We start from the raw sequence: 6190 nt of genomic DNA, 5'->3' as shown, positions 1-6190 counted from the left end.
GAGGGCTGAAATTGAGATTTCAGGCTCGTGCCCACGTCAAGAGGTATGAGACCTCCGACGATTTTCTTAGCCTACAAACTAATGGAGAAAAGTTCAATCGTTGAGCTTGTGCTCAGATTGTCTGAGTGCAACAATCACTTGAATTGAGTGGGAGTTGATCTTCCAGATGAGATAGTGATGTTTCTCCAAAGTCATTGCCACCAAGCTTCTAGAGCTTCGTGATGAGCTATAACATATCAGGGATAGATATGATGATCCTTGAGGTATTCGCGATGTTTGACACCGTGAAAGTAGAAATCAAGAAGGAGCATCAATTGTTGATGGTTGGTGAAACCACTAGTTTCAAGAAGGGCAAGGGCAAAAAGGGACACTTCATGAAACGGCAAATCAGCTGCTGCTCTAGTGAAGAAACCCAAGGTTGAACCCAAACCCGAGACTAAGTGCTTCTGTAATAAGGGGAACAACCACTGGAGCGGAATTATCCTAGATACTTGGTAGATGAGATGGCTGGCAAGGTCGATAGAAGTATATTGGATATACATTATGTTAATGTGTACTTTACTAGTACTCCTAGTAGCACCAGGGTATTAGATACCGGTTCGGTTGCTAAGTGTTAGTAACTCGAAATAAAAGCTACAGAATAAACGGAGACTAGCTAAAGGTGAGCTGACGATATGTGTTGGAAGTGTTTCCAAGGTTGATGTGATCAAGCATCGCACGCTCCCTCTACCATCGAGATTTGGTGTTTGCGTTGAGCATAGACATGATTGGATTATGTCTATCGCAATACAGTTATTCATTTAAGGAGAATAATGGTTACTCTATTTATTTGAATAATACCTTCAATGGTCTTGCACCTAAAGGAATGGTTTATTGAATCTCGATCGTAGTGATACACATTTTCATGCCAAGAGATATAAGATAGTAATGATAGTACCACTTACTTGTGGCACTGCCATGTAAGTCATATTGGTGTAAAACGCATGAAGAAGCTCCATGTTGATGGATCTTTGGACTCACTCGTTTTTGAAAAGTTTGAGACATGCGAACCATGTATATTGGTGTATACGCATGAAGAAACTCCATGCAGATGGATCGTTTGGACTCACTTGATTTTGAATCACTTGAGATATGCAAATCATACCACATGGGCAAGATGACTAAAAAGCCTCGTTTTTCAGTAAAATGGAACAAGATAGCAACTTCTTGGAAGTAACACATTTTGATGTGTGCAGTCCAATGAGTGCTGAGGCATGCAGTGAATATCGTTATGTTCTTACTTCACAGATGATTCGAGTAGATGTAGAGTATATTTACTTGATGAAACATAAGTCTGAATTATTGAATGGTTCAAGTAATTTCAGAGTGAAGTTGAAGATCATCGTGACAAGAGGATGAAATGTCTATGATATGATCATAGAGATGAGTATCTGAGTTACGAGCTTTGGCACACAATTAAGACATTGTGGAAATTGTTTCACAATTAATACCGCCTGGAACACCATAGTTTGATGGTGTGTCCGAACATCATAGTTGCACCCTATTGGATATGGTGCGTACCATGATGTCTCTTATCGAATTACCACTATCGTTTATGGTTTAGGCATTAGAGACAACCACATTCACTTTAAATAGGGCACCACGTAATTCCGTTGAGATGACACCGTATGAACTATGGTTTAGAGAAACCTAAGCTGTCATTTCTTAAAGGTTTGGGGTTGCGACGCTTATGTGAAAAAGTTTCAGGTTGATAAGCTCGAACCCAAAGCGGATAAAATGCATCTTCATAGGACACCCAAAACAGTTGGGTATACCTCCTAATTCAGATCCGAAAGCAATAGGGATTGTTTCTTGAATCGGGTCCTTTCTCGAGGAAAAGTTTGTCTCGAAAAGTTGAGTGGGAGGATGGTGGAGACTTGATATGGTTATTGAACCGTCACTACAACTAGTGTGTAGCAGGGCACAGGAAGTTGTTCCTGTGGCACCAACACCAATTGAAGTAGAAGCTTATGATAGTGATCATGAAACTTCGGATCAAGTCACTACCGTACCTCGTAGGGTGACAAGGATGCGTACTGCTTCAGAGTGGTACAGTAATCTTGTCTTGAAGGTCATGTTGCTAGACAACAATGAACCTACAAGCTATGGAGAAGCGATGGTGGGCCCAAATTCGGACAAATGGTTAGAAGCCATGAAATCCGAGATAGGATCCATGTATCAGAACAAAGAATGGACTTTGGTGGACTTGCCCAATGATCGGCAAGCCATTGAGATAAATGGATCTTTAAGAAGAAGACGGACGTGGACGGTAATGTCACCGTCTATGAAGCTCGACTTGTGGCGAAGAGTTTTTCACAAGTTCAAGGAGTTGACTACGATGAGATTTTCTCATCGTAGCGAATGTTAAGTCCGTCGGAATCATGTTAGCATTAGCTGCATTTATGAAATCTGGCAGACGGATGTCAAAACGAGTTTCCTTACCAGTCTTCGTAAGGAAAGGTTGTATGTGATACAATCAGAAAGGTTTTGTCGATCCTAAGGATGCTAAAAGGTATGCTGGCTCCAGCGATCCTTCTAAGGACTAGAGTAAGCATCTCGGAGTTGGAATGTACACTTTGATGAGATGATCAAAGATTTTGGGTTTATACAAAGTTTATGAGAAACTTGTATTTCCAAAGAAGTGAGTGGGAGCACTATAGAATTTCTGATGAGTATATGTTATTGGCATATTGTTGATCAGAAATGATGTAGAATTTCTGGAAAGCATATAGGATTATTTGAAAAGTGTTTTTCAATGGAAAACCTGGATTAGGCTACTTGAACATTAAGCATCAAGATCTATAAGATAGATCAAAATGCTTAATAGTACTTTCAAATGAGCACGTACCTTGACATGATCTTGAAGGAGTTCAAGATGGATCAGTCAAAGAAGGAGTTCTTGCCTAAGATATAAGGTATGAAGTTAAGACTTAAAAGCTCGACCACGGCAGAATAGAGAGAAAGGACGAAGGTTGTCCCGTATACTTCAGACGTAGGCTCTATAGTATGCTATGCTGTGTACCTCACCGGAAGTGTGCCTTGCCATGAGTCAGTCAAGGGGTACAAGAATGATCCAGGAATGGATCATTGGACAGCGGTCAAAATTGTCCTTGGAGTAAACAAGGACATGTTTCTCGATTATGGAGGAGATAAAGAGTTCGGCGTAAAGGGTTACGTCGATGCAAGCTTTAACACCTATCCGAGTGACTCTGAGTAGCAAACCGGATACGTGTAATGGAGCGACCATTTGGAATAGCTCCAAGTGGAGCGTGGAAGTAGCATTTACAATATGACCTAGAGATTTGCGAAGTACATACAGATCTGAATGTTGCAGACCCGTTGACTAAAACCTCTCTCACAAGCAAAACATGATCAAACCCCAGAACTCATTGAGTCTTAATCACATTATGATGTGAACTAGTTTAATGACACTAGTAAACTCTTTGGATGTTGGTCACATGGTGATGTGACCTGTGAATGTTAATCACATGGCAATGTGAACTAGATTATTGACTCTAGTGCAAGTGGGAGACTGTTGGAAATATGCCCTAGAGGCAATAATAAAAGTATTATTATATTTCCTTGTTCATGATAATTGTCTTTTATTCATGCTATAACTGTATTATCCGGAAATCATAATACACGTGTGAATACATAGACCACAATATGTCCCTAGTGAGCCTCTAGTTGACTAGCTCGTTGTGATCAACAAATAGTCATGGTTTCCTGGCTATGGACATTGGATGTCGTTGATAACGGGATCACATCATTAGGAGAATGATGTGATGGACAAGACCCAATCCTAAGCATAGCACAAAGATCATGTAGTTTGTTTGCTAGAGCTTTTCCAATGTCAAGTATCTCTTCCTTAGACCATGAGATCGTGTAACTCCCGGATACCGTAGGAGTGCTTTGGGTGTATCAAACGTCACAACGTAACTGGGTGACTATAAAGGTGCACTACAGGTATCTCTGAAAGTGTCTGTTGGGTTGACACGGATCGAGACTGGGATTTGTCACTCCGTGTAAACGGAGAGGTATCTCTGGGCCCACTCGGTAGGACATCATCATAATGTGCACAATGTGACCAAGGGGTTGATCACAGGATGATGTGTTACGGAACGAGTAAAGAGACTTGCCGGTAACGAGATTGAACAAGGTATCGGTATATCGACGATCGAATCTCGGGCAAGTAAAATACCGCTAGACAAAGGGAATTGTATATGGGATCGACTAAGTCCTTGACATCGTGGTTCATCCGATGAGATCATCGTGGAACATGTGGGAGCCAACATGGGTATCCAGATCCCGCTGTTGGTTATTGACCGGAGAACGTCTCGGTCATGTCTACATGTCTCCCGAACCCGTAGGGTCTACACACTTAAGGTTCGATGACGTTAGGGTTATAAAGGAAGTTTGTATGTGGTTACCGAATGTTGTTCGGAGTCCCGGATGAGATCCCGGACATCACGAGGAGTTCCGGAATGGTCCGGAGGTAAAGATTTATATATGGGAAGTCCTGTTTTGGTCACCAGAAAAGTTTCGGGTTTTATCGGTAACGTACCGGGACCACCGGGAGGGTCCCGGGGGTCCACCAAGTGGGGCCACCGGCCCCGGAGGGCTGCATGGGCCAAGTGTGGGAGGGGACCAGCCCCAGGTGGGCTGGTGCGCCCCCCCCCCCCACCAAGGCCCAAGGCGCCTAGGGTTTGGGGAAGGGGTGCTTCCACCTGACTTGGGGGGCAAGTTTCCCCCCTCTCCCCCCTTGGCCGCCACCCATAGATGGGATTGGGGCTGCCGCACCCCTTGGGGTGAAAACCCTAGAGGGGGCGCACCCCCCTCCCTCTCCCCTATATATAGTGGAGGTCTTGAGGGCTGCCAATACATGAGAACCTCTCCCTCTTGGTGCAGCCCTACCTCTCTTACTCCTCCTCTCCCGCGGTGCTTGGCGAAGCCCTGCAGGATAGCCACGCTCCTCCATCACCACCACGCTGTTGTGCTGCTGCTGGATGGAGTCTTCCTCAACCTCTCCCTCTCTCCTTGCTGGATCAAGGCGTGGGAGACGTCACCGGGCTGTACGTGTGTTGAACGCGGAGGTGCCGTCCGTTCGGCACTAGGATCTCCGGTGATTTGGATCACGACGAGTACGACTCCTTCAACCCCGTTCTCTTGAACGCTTCCGCTTAGCGATCTACAAGGGTATTTAGATGCACTCTCCTTCCCCTCGTTGCTGGTTTCTCCATAGATAGATCTTGGTGACACGTAGGAAAATTTTGAATTTCTGCTACGTTCCCCAACAGCAATAAATACCGATATAAAAATATGATGCAAAATGGATGTATCAACCTATCAGTGAACGATCTCTACTTGGTTACAAGTATGCAGCCTTCGGGAACTAGCAGCACTTCGCCATGTATAGCTAGTCGTTGCCAGAGAATTAGAGGGGGGAGATTAGAACCACACTATGTTTCTAATTATGAGGACAAGAGGATTAGCCTAGCTCTGATTAGTCAACTTGGACTAACTAGAACTAGAACTAGAAGAACTAGAGGAGGATCCATCCTCATGTATATATAGGTTGGAGGGGAGAGGAAGGGCTGCCACCAAGGGAGAAGTTTCCCCCTTGGTGTGCCAGCCTAGGATGGGGGTCTGACTCCTCCCCCTCTCCCAATTCAGCCTCCTTCCTTAAGGATGGAGGCACTTTTCCACTTGGGCCTTCTTGGCCCAAGTTGCCTTCCACCTCTTGGCCTTTTTAGCCCCGTTGATATTTAAATTAAATATAAAATATTCTAAATACTTCTAGACCATTATATATTTAACATCTTCAGAAACTTTTTCCACCTATATATAATTTAACGGTAATACCTAGTATTACCCGATACTCACCAAACCCCTTCCGCTGACCCCAAAACGCTTCCGGATCCTCTCGGAGCTATTATGAATATTCATGAAATAATTTTACAAATATATTCTCAATACTCCAATCCTACTGACACTCAGTAGATCATGATTGCCTTAAGCTTGTGACCCCGTAGGTTCAGTAACTCACGGACATGGACGAAGTCGTTCGTTCAATGACCGACAGTGGGACTGTGGACGTCCATATTGGTCCCTGTGAGTACATGAATGATACTCGAGTGAACCATTGGTTATC

Source organism: Triticum dicoccoides, chromosome 5B (assembly GCF_002162155.2).
Source record: "Triticum dicoccoides isolate Atlit2015 ecotype Zavitan chromosome 5B, WEW_v2.0, whole genome shotgun sequence".
In the NCBI taxonomy this organism is placed as follows: Eukaryota; Viridiplantae; Streptophyta; class Magnoliopsida; order Poales; family Poaceae; genus Triticum; species Triticum dicoccoides.
The sequence above is the reverse complement of the archived record's forward strand: the minus strand, read 5'-3'. Positions refer to the sequence as shown.